The 15,438-nt window shown below is 40.9% G+C and overlaps 1 long non-coding RNA gene across 1 annotated transcript in view; it reads left to right on the top strand.

The window, feature by feature from the left end:
* Positions 1-5,479: 5,479 nt before the first annotated feature.
* Positions 5,480-15,438, top strand: part of LOC102063085 (uncharacterized) — a 261,997-nt gene continuing 252,038 nt past the window's right edge. Inside the window, exons 1-3 of the long non-coding RNA XR_012580644.1 lie at positions 5,480-6,614; positions 10,057-10,194; positions 11,582-11,671. This is a non-coding gene — a long non-coding RNA (uncharacterized LOC102063085). The remainder of the gene's footprint in view (positions 6,615-10,056; positions 10,195-11,581; positions 11,672-15,438) is intronic.

Below are 15,438 nucleotides of genomic sequence, written 5' to 3'. Positions count from 1 at the left end.
TGTGTGTTGACCTTAGATCTCCATACTGCGTATGAGTGGTACATATCTAATTTTTTTTTAAAGGCCCAGGTGAGTTTGAAACCTGGATCCTATATTTAAAGGAATACTTGAAGCTGTGTCTATAGCTTTGAGTTTAAACCCATTTCCTGACTGCCTTCCCTTTGAGAATTGGCAGTCTTAAAACTCTTCAATCGAGTTTCTAACTGATACTTATGAGGTGGAGAGTCCCTATTTTGCTCTTTGAAGAACACTTTTTTCTTTACCATGATGCTGTGGTGTGTTCTTAAGTTCGTTAGTTTGCTCCCCCCATTTTCTGTATTACTTCCTGCTGCTACCCTGCCAGTTATGTTGCTATGGAAATGAAACTGCTCCTCCCTTGGTTTTTCTTATAAAGTGAAAGTTGTTTCCTCCTTGGGGTCAGTCAATCACTCTTTTTCTCCTCCCAGGTTTCGAGAATTTTCTTTTCTCTGGGAGGTATGGTTGGCTGTAGCCCCGGAGCCCCTCCTATGATTTATAACAGTTGGTTACTTTAGTATATCAGTTATGTTTCGTACCTCCAAATATGTATTTCTATTGGATAGCCGGGTTTCCCTGCCTTCTTCCCCCCTTTTCCCTTAAAACCCTCTCCTGCCCCTTGTTCGGCGCCATTTGCTGGGTGTTTTCCCCTCTTTGTTGGTTCTTCTGTAATAAACCGACAGTTTACCCCCAGCAAGTGGTCGCCTCCTGATTCGTCTCTCACCGCGCTGCTCCGAGCTATCAGCCAGCTCAGCCTGAGGCCAAAGCCGCCGAGGGGGGCTGTTTTCTGATGCGCAGGGGCCCTGGCCTTCGCCCCTCACCAGATAGCCGGATTCCAGGGCCGATCACGCCCCCGCGTGATATACAGAAAATGGGGGGAGCAAACTAACGAACTTAAGAACACACCACAGCACCATAGGTTTTTTAAAAACTCCATATAATCGGTGCTCTTTTCTGGGAATTATTACCAAATCATGAAATCTAGAATTAGTTGTTTATTCTTCCTAGTCATTGTACGAAGACAAATTCATGGAAAAAGGCTTCATCAAGGGTTGTTAAGTGCTGGGAATTTTTATGCTACAGAGTGCTGAGAGCTGAAAAGGGTATTAAAGAAGCATCACTAAATGCTTATCCTATTCTTAGTCTCTTTGAAGATATCCCCTGTCATTATGATGGGAAAAGGTGCAGAGTTAGCTGATTTTGCGGGGTTCTTCCCTCCTGGTCCAGGACACAGTATTTCTCTTTGCATTTGAAAAACAAGAATCTGTCCGTGAGTGTACTTAGAATAGATGACTGGGACAAATGTTTTGAGAGGGTTGGAAGAACTGGCTTCAACTCTCTGTGTCCTGGACAAGGCAGTGCTGTACTAAAAGGATGCAGAGGAGGATGGCAGGGATATCTGGGAGCTGCCTGCAGACACATGATTCCCACACTGTCTGTGCTGATCCCAGAGCAGGTACTTCCAGGAGCATCCCTGGTGGTGAGATAATCTGGTTTTGTGTCTTGCTCCCTTGTCCCTTTCCTTAGATGTGCTTTCCTTGGCAGGCACCTCAGACTGAACACAGCAATTTCCAGTTTTTTATTCCCTGCAAAATGTCTCCCACCATGCCTACATTTAGAAGGGCACAGGGTCCGGCCAGCTAATTTGTTCCTAGGCAGTTAAACTACTTCACATGAGCTCCAGACTCTGCAGCAGGTTTAACATACTATTTAAAGAATATGTGAGCAGTGCTGTGTACAGGGACGGATCTGTGTCTGTCTTAGAGCGATAATCCAATTGGAAGTACCCCTTTGTGTAACCCTGTTAACATTTTAGACTATTCTGGGAAACCCCATGGCCCAAGTACTATGGAATGTAGTCAGGAAAAACCGTGTTTTCTCAAATATTTCAGATGTGGAATATTTATTTTGTAGCCAGAGAAACTTGTCGCCAAGCAACTGACCTTGAGTAGGCTCCACTGCCAACTTGAAAAAAAGGAAAAAAAACCTGCTTACCTTTCCTCAGGCTGCATATGAGAATTACAATGCAAGGAGGAGAGATTTATTACAAAATATCCATCTGACAGGATTCATCATTAGTGGCCTCAGATCAGTCAGGTCTTTTCTCTCCACCTGCCCAGAGTTATATAATTGACAGAAGCCACTAGTGAAGGTGTTGGTGCAGGAAAACCAGTGATTTCAAATTCATCCTGTAGGAGGACACAGTATGGGTAATGTAGAATATAATCTTAGCCCCCAATTTGTTGCAGCTGGACCCTATTACTAAAGATTAGGAGCAGGCTGGATGATAACAGGCAACACCTGTAGCCAATAAGAACTAATGGCATAAAAGAGTGGATTGGTGGGAACTGAAGTCAGAGGAGTCAGATGTCTGCTGCAAGGACCAAGAACAGTCAGTGCTTAGAGGAGCCGCCTATGAGAAACATCGAGGAGGTATGAAAATCTGGTGCTATGGAATCCTTGCACTACAATGGTAAAAGAACTCTTCATGTATAAGATGACATATAATGGTAATAGAACTGTTGTAATATATAAGACAACACCATCCCACTTTGAAGACTGTGTTTTCAAAGCCCTGGGTAATGGAGTTTGATTGTGCATTGTTTGCTGATCCAAAATCAGACAAGGACACAACTTGGAATTGTGTCTCTGCTGAGATTATTTTATTGACTGTATTAATTTGCTTGAGCAGGCTTCCAGAGGGTCAGGTATTATTTGTTTTTAGAGTTCAGGTTCCCAAGCTGTTTTTTAGAAGGAGCTAAAGATGCTCAGCCTGCACACAATGGATGAAGCCCAGAATGGGACATAAATTGCTTTGAAGGAAGCCTGGATCAACGTGGTGGTAAGTGTTCCACACAATCGAACCATTCCCTACTGCACAGATCTGTTGAATGGGGAGTGTCTGATTGGGGAGTTCTTGGTAACAAAGCTGCCCATTTCACTGGATGCATCTGGAGCAAAAAAGTCATTCTGGATTAATTCTGATGTCATGGAGATTCATTCCCTGCTGTGGGAAGGGCTGTGGTCTGTGCTTCCACCTCTGCTTCTGGACTCAGGTCTTTACCAGCCATTCTAATGGGGGAGAATGTTAATTAACTGCTCCTTTGAAAGATAAATAGCCTGTTTTGCCACAGGTGGGCACAACACAAAATGCCACTTGCCTGGATAACGAAGAAGAGGAGAACATTAATGTTGCTTGATACAAGTCTTATGGAGAAATGAGTCACAAAACTCAAAAAAGAGCTGTGGATTTGTAGGGTTTTAGAGCAGTCTCAGTGATGTTTCAGAACTTTTCACAAGATGCGTGAGCACTGTTTCTCAAAGCATGGATCTTCAGGGGTTTCCCAGAGACACCCAGGAAGCCTGTGTTTGTCCAGTGAGTCTTGTTTTATCTGCTCTTTGTTGTGTGGACAGTGCACTTCCATGCTTCACTGCCTACTCTGGAGATGCTGCTTGGGTTTTTCTCCTAGGAGAGGTCAGATGTCAAATTCTTTCTGTTTCTGAGCACAATAGGAGCTTGCCTGTGAGGCTGCTGCTCGGCCTCCCAAAGCTTCCTCTCCAACCTTGCCTCTTCTTTCCATGTTGTCCCCTTCCTTCAGAACAGTGCCTGTCAGTTGACCTCATTTAGCAGTCAAGGCCCCACATGGTGACATCACCTGTTCTGCAGCTTGTTCTTTAACTGCTGGTGGAGATTGTGTGCACACATGGTGGCTTGGTCAGCTTCAGTGACCATGGATGATTTTAAAATTGCGGCTCGCAGGAATTCATTGGAAAGTTCAAGTGGTGGATTACTTAAAAAAAAAAAAAGGCTATTTAAAATATATTTCCATCACACAAGAGTGATTATTCTTCAGTAAGACAGGAAAAGATTTTTTGGACGTGAAGATAAAGATGTTTACCAATCTTCTGGTGTGCTTGGGGGGATTAGTGTCTCCCCCAAATTCTACTCATTATATTTTTCTCTAGCTAAGAGTATGTGTAACTTCTATGCTGATTAGCTTGATATTTTAATTAACATGGTTGTGTTTTGGGAAAAAAATTGAGGTTTCAGGCTGGATTCCAAATATGTAGAGTTAATCAAAATATTGTTCTCTACCTTAAAACCAGATAAATTTATCTTTGGTGCAAAATGGTTCATGATTATTAGTGATGAATATCACTAATAATTCAGTTTCTGTCGTCTGCATGTTAGAGTAATATTCTTAACAATATACAGAGAATGTATACTGAAATGTATAACCTTTTTGATATAATCATATGTAGAAATGGATATGTTCTCAGCAATCTGTGTCTCTATCAGTGTCTCTAGATCAAGACTATAGAGACATGTTTGGGAAGTAAAAGATTTTTTTTCTCATAAATATTAACATATTTTCAGGAGAACTGGGGTCATGGTTCTTCCCAAGTACTCCCTCAGCCCATTACCTGGGAGTTTTGTCTCCCAGAAATTCCTCACTGACTAGGATCAATGCTGCTTGTGTTGTGTGTGAAAGGGAGAAACATTTCCTGGATGTATGTTTCCTTGTCTTCAGATCACCCTGATTTAATTTATAGGAGAGCTGGAAATCCTGACAGTTCTTAACTCATAGCTCGCTGCATTCCATAGGTGAGCAAAATTACTAAAATATGTGACCTCAGTTGTCAATTACTTTTCAATATTTACTTCCACCAGTGGAAAGCATAATTTTTTTTTGTTTGTTGGCTTTGTTTTGTAGTACAGTGGATATAATTTCCCAAATTTAGTCAGGTGTTGACATGCTTATGGTTTGTATCAGAATTTCAGCTTAGCCATTTAACACCTTGATCTCAACAGAGTGGATATAAAGTTTGGATATCAAGTTTGCACTTGATATCTATTAATTAATGAACCTGCTTTCTCCTTTTGCATAAAATTTAAAGTTAAATGAATGCTAAAGAACGCAAAATCAATTTTTTTTTTGATGACATGGGATTTCAGTTTATTTCCTGCAAACTTTTTTTTAAAATTACTAAGTATGGCAGAAATCTTCAAAATAATCTTTAGATTTTGCCTGCTTAAAGATCCAGTGTGGAAATACTGTTCTGTCATTTTGTTGGCATCACGGAGTAGTGTGAGGAGGGAGCAGAGGCAATAGGATCTGGCTTTGCTGTCCAGTCATAAACAAGGGTAACAGTTGATGATAGTATGACCCGGTCCAGTGCTTTTCCCAAATCTATGGTCAGAAGCATGGTTGCACATTTGTTTTATTTTAACAGCTAATTTTGAATAACAGATAGGACAGGTTTTTGTAAGATTGGGAGCTACACATTCCATCTCTTTTGATCCCAGCAGCCACTGCAAACAGTACCAGCTGAAGCTTTCCCAGCTCCAACAGAAGCACAGTGGCTATGGTCCTTTGTGCATTATTTTGTTTGTACTTTGTGCTCTCACTACATGTAGTCGCTGCACACAATGTCCTCATTACTCATCCTGGCTGGGGCTCCTGGCTCTGCTGTCAGAGGTTTTGCTCTGGATTTGCACCACAGAAGTCACTCTGTGAGAGACGCAATCCTCTGCTGCCCCTGTCTTCCTGTGCTTCACAGACTGCAAAGCCATGAGTGTGGTCAGAACATCCCAACAATGCCTGAAACCTGGGCCAGCTCTGAGCCCCTGACAGCTGATGAAAACAGAGCAGCTCTGAAGATGCTCTGCTTTCCCCCGAGGTGTGACCTGGAGGAGCCTGGCAATGTGTACCTGCCCTGGCTCCTCTCTGGGCTATTTTTGCATGGTTTGAATGCTGCTCAGAGCCTGGCTCAGTGGGTGCGTGCTGCCTGTGGCAAGGCTCATGTTTTCTGAGTGCCTTCTGACTGCTGGATGCACTTTGCCTGTGACTGGGGCTGCAGTGGATATATGTATAAGCCACATCTGGTAAACAGGAAAAATAGAAGTGAGTCAATTAGCAGAAATGTCTTTTCGTGCTTCTCTTGATTTGCAGTTAAATTTTGTTTATTTGCAATAAAATGCCTTGATGCACCTGATGCAAAACCAATATAAAATCATGTGTCTGCTGAAATGCTGCTTCTGCTTTTTCCGGGATCAGAAAGTACTGAAGTCTTTTTTATTCTTCACAAAAGATAGTGTTTGAGGGTGGTGCTAGGTCATTGCCAGATACTTATAGTTGCTTTTTTTGTCCCCTTTTTACTTCTTCTGTCTGTCTTGAAAAAATGAGCTGTGCACCTTTGGTCACCTGTGGAATATTCAGAGCAAAGCATAATTAATTAATCTGAGGCTTCACTTTCCCAAGGTTTCCTGAAGGAGTCTCTGTTTATCATTCAGCCTGCAGTGCCTGTATTGAGTTATGCCAGGAATGTGGAAAGCTATACGGGAAAATCTGTCAGGCTGTGAAAAGGTCTCAGGCTTTGAAATTTTATGGAGCATGCTGGCTAATGCACATTCCATATTTCAGGGTGTCTGGCTCCCCTTGCTCCGGGTAAGGATGTGACGTGGAATATGTGGGCATGTTTTGTTACAGGCACTGCTGAGCTGATAAACAAGGCCACGGAGCTGGGAAAGCACCAGAGAGGAAATCCCATGAAGGAATAAATTACAGTGACACCTACTAGTGTTGGTACTGCTAAAGGTCAGTCCCCATTTACAAAACATGATCTCTAATATGCCAAGGAACGCTGGTGTAACTCTTTTTCCACCACAGCCTTCCAGTAAAATCCCAGTTTAAGAGTGGGACCGCACTTTTCCTATAAACAAATATTTGAGAGACTCATATACAGCTAGGAACTTCAGCTGTTGTAAATCAAAATCATGCTCATAAGAGGGTTTCCTTTCAGATATTTCAGCAGGACCTAAGTGGGACTTGGATCATGTGCCCCGAGTTGTGCACGTGTCAAGAACAGTGTACGTTTTGTGTGCTTTGTAAAATAAAATAAAAAGAAAATTCTTTACCCTTTGTACACACAGTTTCAACAGTCTAAAACTGTGGATTGTACTGAAGTGAATTTTTCCCCTGATTTTTAACTTCAAAATGCCTTGTAAGGTTACCTGTGAACCCTGGTATGATAATTTAAAAATAAGACAAATCAAAATCTTGGGAAATGAAAGGCACTTCCAAATGAAAAAACTACAATGAAAAACCTTTGAACACTTATTTTCCCCCTCTCTGCTGATTGTAGTCACCAAGCAAATCAACCCTCTTGACTACCTCTTAAAAAAGGTGTGATGTTAAGAAAAATCTGTTGGTGTGTGGTTGGCAAATTGAATTTTCTCTGTGCACAGACTTAGAGAAGGTGAGGCACAAATTCCAGAATTGCAGGAGTTTGGCTACATCACCACATCCAATACTGGCTCTATAAAAAAAGAGTCCAGGTTTAGAGGTGTGACATGCAGTCAAAGCCAGTCCCCCAGGTGGTGTATCCAAAGCCGTTTGAGTATTTTATACATCAAATCAAAGATGGCAAATCTGGCTTAAAAGGCAGCAGACACCCCATTCACATCCGATCAGTCCTGTAGGTTCAGGGAGAGACTCTATGTTAAAAAACTCCTCCATACATGCACCGAAAAACACCCCCAAAAATCCTGATTGTCTGCTGTATTGAATTCTGTGGCCTGGTTTATGCAAATCAGACCACAGTGTTGTAATTTGACTGTAGAATGACTTGATACGTTTTTTTGAGTAGTTCTGTCTTCTTTGTCCAGCAGCTCCCTATTTCAAATAGCAGTAGTTGTTTAGAAGCTACTGAGGTTTTATTTAAAAAAAAAAAAAAAAAAGGGAAGTGCTGGTCTGGACAGCTTGCTTGGGAAGACCATCCTTTAGAAAACATGGCCTGGGTTAAACTTGATGAGGGTTATGAATCTGTGATGCGCTCAGATGATTGTTGGCCACACCTAAGCTTGTGCGTATGGATTCATGGATGCAGTAAGGGTGATGGGTTATGGATACCTTCCCCTAACATTTGTGTTGTTTTGTCAGGCTTATGTCCAGACCTTAGTAATATTCAAACTTTTTTGTTTAAAATACAAAGCAAATGCATTGTGAAACTGATCTATTTCCAAATAATTTTGTCACCAGGCGATTAAAATATCATGTGCTATAAACATCCCTAGGACGTTGTGGGTGGGAAAGTTGCCAGTTTCACAAGTCACATTGCTATCAAAAGCACAATGAATGTACAGTTCTCTGAACAGTCTGGAAAGAAAATAATTTTCCAGCTCTTAAAATCCTTTTATAGCTTTTTGCAGTGCTCTGAAGTCAAATTATGATGATTTTAAGGACAAAACTGTTAAGTGCCAATGATTTGTCAGTACTGGCACACTTAAATTAATAACATGGTTGGGCCCATGCTTAATATCTCAATTGTGCATATGAAATTCCTTTAAAGTGAAGCTGGCCAGAAAATGCATGCTTCTTATATTTAAAAAAAAAAATCACTTTTTTATAAAAAAAACCCCTTCAAATAGCTTACACCTTTTTATTTCAGTGTTGCTGTTTCTGCTTAAGAAATATGATTTTTTTAGACTAGGAATTTAAAGAGGAGTCTGTAACGGTTGACTCTTCTGCCATGATTATTCACCAGACTATTTTCCTGGACTTTGAAAATTGCATTGCTCATGGCTTGATCAAATTGACTTCAATTTATAAAAAGTGAAACAGCATCTCTTGAAATTATTTGTTAGCTTTAATAGAAAATGCTGTGAACTTGATGGCTTGGAAATATAGTTGGAGTTCTGAATGTGATGTTGTTAACTAAGTCCATTAAGTGAAAGATCATGAGCTAGTCAACTGTAATCTTCATGTGGTCAGAAGGATCTTCAGTGCAATGTACTAGGGAAACAAAGTAATAACACTTCACAGCCTGTAATTGCTGTCTGAAAAAAGGAAAAACAATGTAACAGCTTTAATGACCAGTCCCAAAGTAAAACTGTTTGCTTTAGCCTATTGTTGGTCTTTAGGAACAAGAATTCCAATGGCAATACCCCAGAGGAGTGTTAACAAATTGGAAAAATTTACCTAAACAATTAAGACGACTGTCCTGAGTAATGGAGTTACTTGGGAAGTCCAGCAGGCTGTGGGTGCTGTAGGTTGGTGCTCTGCAGACACACACTGGACAAAGTGCTCATGTCCAGGGGGCTCTGAGCAGTCTGTCAGCCCAGGAAAGGGGGATTGTTTCTTTCTTCTTCTCTACTGATGTAGGAACAACAGAGCAGACATTGAGGCTGAGTTTACAATCCTGACTCAACTTCAGCCAGAAACTCACTTGATGGGGCTGATTTAGGGCAGTGGATGAAGCAGGAGAGGCAGGGGCACAGTGAAAGATCCAGCAATCAGCATCCCTCCTCCCAGCCCTTGGTCCATACAGGCATGCTGCATAACTGACTTTCAAGGTGGATTTTGAATGTTTTCTCAGTAAAATGTATGTTTATAAAATGAGAGTATTTTCAGACACAGGAAAGACAGCTCCAAAGTTTTTGAAGAGGAAAAGCCTTCTGAAGAGATGCCTTTTTGAAAACAAAGCCTTTGTCTCCTTTATCTTACCTAACCTATCCTTTTACTCTGCTTTGGCAGTGGGAAAGGACCCTCACAATGAGGATCTGCTACTTAATTTAATGCTGCTACTCCTGGTACTATGTTGCACTTCAGGAATGATGTCAGGAGAAATAGGTAGATAAAACTGAGAATCATGTAGATATGGATGCATGCTGGAGGATATTATTGTATCCTAGTCTGCAGTATTTTTGGAAAATTCTCTCTCAAATCTTTGTTGGAAATTGTATGTGGAAAAAACCCAAAGCAGTTATTTCTTCTTTTCTGATGCTTAGTAATGTGGTATATAAATATGACCAAAGCAATGAGCATGCGATTTCACTGCAAGTGCTGAGGGAGTAATAAATGGGAATTAGCAAAAGAATAGGAGGAATGAATGGGGATATGCACTGAGAGTTTATTCTCTTTGAAAGATGATCTCTTCCTGAGTTACTGAATAGCTAATGGCTCATACAAATGGTTGCAGACAGGATAGATTGCCTCAAGATTGATGGCTGACTGTTGTTGGTTTATGTTTTTAATCCAGGCTTCTGCTGGAATGCAAAGTTCCTAGCTCAAGATCAATTATCCAAGGACATAAAGAAGAAAAAGACAGTCACAGTATTTGTCTGCTTCTCAAACTACCCAAGATGTGAAACTGGTTTTGCTTGCGGTGACATGCCTGGTAATGCAATGTAATATTTTCTTACTACAACCCTGTGCTTGCAGTTAAAGATTAAAAAAACCAGAATTTCTGAAACACAGCACCTTTCTTGCACTTTTTGATGCTTTTGGTGATGGTGTTGTCTACAAAGATAAATCCTGGGGGCCTGGGAGGTCACAGCAACAAAGCTGAATGTGCCCAAGTCACTTGGAGGGGGCAGCACATCATCTGAATTCATTTCACCACACTGCAGAAATGCCAGGGTATAGCAGGAGACACAGGAATCATACAGCAAGCAGAGATGGGCCTGAGTAGCTGTGAAGGAGGCACTTCCACAGAGTTTGTCTGAAACATGTGCCTGGTCTTCACTGGCATTAATGAGACAGGCTGGGGCAGGGAATGGAGCTGGGTTAGAATTCCAAACTTTCCGGTGTGGCTCCAAAGCACAAGCCAGATAATGGCCATGAAGCTGTTCTCTCACGTGTAAGTGGTTCCTTACAACAACACCTGTAAAATTTCCTTTGATTTTCTATTAACTAAATACGAACATGGAGGTACATGTGTAAAGAAGGCTGGGAAAAAGATAGAACTATGACATTTTATGGGGAATTTAAAAAAAATGGGAACTCCAAAAGAATGCTTGCTATTATTTTTATCTGCTTTTAGGTTCTGATAATTCCTCTGATATACAGAGCATGAAAATTAGATAAATGCTTATGCTTAGTGCACAATTGTATGCATCAAATTTTGAAAATGTTTGCTCATTTTTCTTCTGTAAAGAAGAAACCATTTCTACTCAAAGCAAGTGAGACACAGAAGAGAGTTGTTAATTTTAAGATGATGAAATCAGAAATAGATACAAATCAGATTAAATTTCCACACAAAATAAGGACAAATTAATTTAATAACTTCCTGCCAATGGTGAAAGTCAAAAAATAATTGAATCAGAGAAGAGAACTAGGTTTATTGAGCACATAAATTCTTAATTACTGGGCCGCTTTTAATTGAAATACATTACAATGGTGGTTATTTATTTTCAATGAAAGCTTACATCCAAATATCAAGAGCTGTGACTTCCTGCACTTTCTTAGACAGCCAGCGGTGTTAAGAATTCCGTACAAGCGAGGAACTGAGTTTTTAAAGATGAAAGTGAAAGGATTTAAAAAATTTGTTACTTATTTGTGGCTTCTGAAGAATTCTCTAATACAGCTCATAATGTTGATGCCTTTTTTGTTTTTCTACTTCCCATTATGCCCAAATAAGCCACCGTAATAATTTTCTATGCAACATGTGGCCATTGGACTTGGAGGTGATGTGCAAAAGTTTGGAAGTTATCCCTGCTCTCTTCTTAGAAATAAAAGGCACCACTAAAATAAAACCCACCTCCTCTGCTCTCTCTGATCCACAGAGGTTCCTTGACTCATGAGTTTGGCCTATGAGACAGGACATCCTGTGTGATTTCAGCAAGTCCATATGGTTCTCCAGAGCTTTTCCCAAGGTGAGCATTAGAGAACATCAAATGCTACTCAACAGAGAGAGGAAATCTTGTGTAATGCTTTTGTTCTGCTAACATCTATGTAAAGAGCTGCCTGGGAGTTTTGGAATGGAATCTGTCATCGCTGTAATCCTGTTCTGGAAAATTGTGATGGAGACAACACAGGCAGTGATGTCATTGGCTGTCTGGCACAGCCACTGCCCACAGCAAACTCATCTCCTCCCCAAACTTCCCTTTGTCTCTGACTTTTGAATGCCCAATTAGCAAAGCTTATTGGTGGGGCTTTTTTTTTTTCTCTTTCACAGCTGTGTTAAAATTCAAAACACAGATATGTGAGAAAAAGGCTAATACAGAGGAGGGTCTGTTCAACATTCTCTGCAGACTTCAGAGGAATTTTTGTGCACTCTGCCTTCAGTGTCATATTGCGGAAATTCTTCTTCGGTTCATACAATGCAATAAACAAGCCTCCTGTGTATTAACTTTTGATTGTAATACTTCTACTCACAGTCTATGGCAAGTGGTAGAACTACAAGAAAGAAGCAATTTGCTTTGTAAGGAATCTGGCCTGCCCCTTGTTGTCACAGACACCTATTTATTAAGGACCTGTTGCTGTGTAGGGCAGTGGTAGTTGTGTGATATCATGCAAAAATGCTATTTATACACTGTGTGCTAGCAATTGTGTTTGACAATCATTATTATCATTCCATGCCTTTGTAAAGGAAGTGGAAAGAGAGCCTGTGTTGTAACCTTGTTTTAATGGTGGATTGCCCTTTTTCCCAGGTAAGTTACCTGTTTATAAGATAATGTTGCAGGTTGTGCTTTATGAATTGTACATTTATAATTGAACATCTTTAGATATCTGAGTTATTGTTTTACAGATTATAACTTTACATATAACAGAGTGCCTTGTGTTTAGAGAAGGTAATCCCAGAATGGCTTGATTTGGATTATGGCTGTGAGTGCTCAGCATCATGGAGGGAGATTTTGATAAAATGCTTAAAGAATACACCTCCCCATGATAATTCTTGCTTGCATGTTGTACAAGTAAAGAACCTACAAAATGTTGGGAGTTGCTAAAGCTGTACATCGGGTAGCTGCTGGTGTTTCTCAGTTCTCACAGCAGTGCATGTACTCTGGCTCCATCACATCTCCATTGTGGGATGAGACCTGTACCGCTCCATCCACATTGTTCTTGCTTGTCACTCTGCTTTCCATAAGCATGAGAGCTGGATGGGAATGGAGAAGGGATGTACTGAAGCTGTGTCCTTGATCTGGGCAACAGGCAATTTGGCTGATGAGTTGGATTTTTTGCCTTTTGGACTTCATTTTCTGAGTGTCACTGAGAGGTTCAATTTTATTTTCCAACCTGATTCTTCTGTTGCTGTCATGATGTGTCTTTGATTAGACCATTGAGTGACAGCAGAGGTGTGAGGGAGAGAAACAGGGGTGAAGTGTGACCCATTTGTTCAAAGGGCCTTCATTTTTCCCTCTGAAACAAATACTAATAAATGGTCAAACTCTGTTCAGTGGCTGAAATGATGTGGTTCCTGTGTACAATGGGTAGTTTAACTGTGTTCAGAACCCACATATAGTGGGTTTTGTTTTGTGTTAGAGAAAAAGTAACTGCATGGATTGTTTGGATCCACCAGAGCTCCAACACAGGAGGAGAGGAACAATTATCTCATTACTGCCAGCACCACCACCTGCTGGGGTCATTGCCAGAATTTGAGATAGTAGCAAGAGGACTTGGTATCACTCTTACTGCCCAGTGAGTCTGATCAAGTAAAGGAAGTTTATGTGTTCCTGAGAGATCTATAGGTCGGTCCCAGAGGCTTTTTGCTGGAGACTAGGAAAGCTTGGCTTTAACCCAGGTTCAGGCAGCATCCCACATTGTGAATTTGAAAGTCAGCTTGGCTTTGGAATGAAGGTGCTGGAAACTTTGCAGACCTGTGGATGAAAAATGCTGCATCAGTGTTTCCTGTGAGACAAATCTTGGTTATGTACTCAGACCAGAAAATACCACATCACTTGCTGGCTCTCTCTAAGTGATGGAGTTTTTCCTGTGGACAGTTTTTCTGTTAATGATAAACTGTTGAAGCAGGTTCCACAGAAGCAGCTGGAGGCTGAAAACTGAGGCAAATCTCATAGCAAGGATTTATCCAAAGCAGGACTGACTGTGTTTTTAAGTGGAATGTGCAGGGAGCAACAGACAGCCATGTAGTCTGTTGGAAACACTCTACAAGATTTCAAGTCTTTAACTTTTTAACCTTTGCATAATTCCTAAAATCTTTTTATTATTATTTGCTATAAGTGTCTGTGGGTAACAAATAGTTTTCTTAAACAGCTGTAACTCTGCTTCCACGTGGACAGTGTGTTTTCCTGCTTGGGTTTTGATGCTCTTGGGTAATATTTCGTGGTGGGGGGAAGGGGAACAGAGCTCCCAACTGGGAATCTTCAACACAAAAACTGTTAAGGGGTGATAAATCATTGGAGGCCCAGCATGTGATTCAAAGCTGTGGCCACCAGCAGTGACCCATGGGGCTGGAGATATCCGTGACAGGGAGCAGGGGGAGGTGTTCGGCATTCCTGATCGGAGGCCTAACCAGGGCACCGGGGTTTGTTTATGTTTCTGTTCCACCGACTCCTGTGAAATGCCCTCTGTCTGTGCAGGGAACACACATCGAGTCAGGGAAAGTATCCTTGGTATTTCTTGAAATGTCAAGGCACAGATACTTGAAGGTAAAGTGTGAGGAGAATTATCTGGGATTGCAGAGTGGAAACCAAACACTTGATTCAGGGCTCTGTGATTCAGCAGTCAGCCTCACACAGCTATTGCAGTTTTAGGTAAGCTTTTCACAGATGCAAAGCTTAAAATATTGTAAATCTAACTTCTTTCCCCTAAGATAAGTCCATTCTAGAAAAATAATTTCTGTTGGACCAGACATGGGGACATCCAATCTCAGGTTCTTCTTTGTTCATGGTTTAACAGCAGATTTTATTAAATAAGAGTTTAAAAAAAATGTGGGGAAACACAATGTATGATTTGACCTGATTTGACACACTTTTGAAGCAATAATATGTTTTGTTGCTGTGCATCAGACAGTGGAGATATGGGAGTATGGTTCTAGGGACATTGTTTAGTAGTGAACATGGATGGTGCTGGTTAAGGGTTGTAATCTCCAATACTAAAGGACTTTTCAAACCTTAATGATTCTGTGACACAATTTCTATGTGATATTTTATATATCAGCTATTTCCAACAAAAAGATTTTCATCAGCAAGTGCAGAGAATTGTTCCAGTTGCAAAGTGCTGGCAAGACAGAGTAGCAATGAATGAAAGAATGGGTTTGGAAGGCAGTGAAGGATGTGTGGGAGCTCCAAGGCCTTATGTGGTGAGGGTCTCTGAGTTATGTCAATAGGGAACAGTCTTGGTTTGATAAGTGGAAAAAGGTCACAAGAAAGGACTTGAACAGAGGGAAAGTCACAACCATGTAAAATGGTAAAAAGGCAACTAAAGCATCTTTTTGAGTGCCATGCTGTTTTGATAGACTCTAACTGTTCAGAGACGTCCTTTTCCCCCTGTAAATTTATCCTACAATGTGGAAAAGACACTTCAAAGTATTTTAGGGATTCCTTTATGGACATGTTGTTGGATATGTTTGACAGCAGGAACCCCAGACTGCTCCAGAGAAAAAGCCAAAAAACCTCATGTTAAGTAGATGTGAAATTACAAGAGTCTTCTTCCCGTCCCCTGTATGCAGAGCTTGGCT

The sequence above is a fragment of the Zonotrichia albicollis genome, chromosome 6 (genome assembly GCF_047830755.1).
Source record: "Zonotrichia albicollis isolate bZonAlb1 chromosome 6, bZonAlb1.hap1, whole genome shotgun sequence".
Lineage (NCBI taxonomy): Eukaryota > Metazoa > Chordata > Aves > Passeriformes > Passerellidae > Zonotrichia > Zonotrichia albicollis.
The sequence above is the reverse complement of the archived record's forward strand: the minus strand, read 5'-3'. Positions and strand labels throughout refer to the sequence as shown.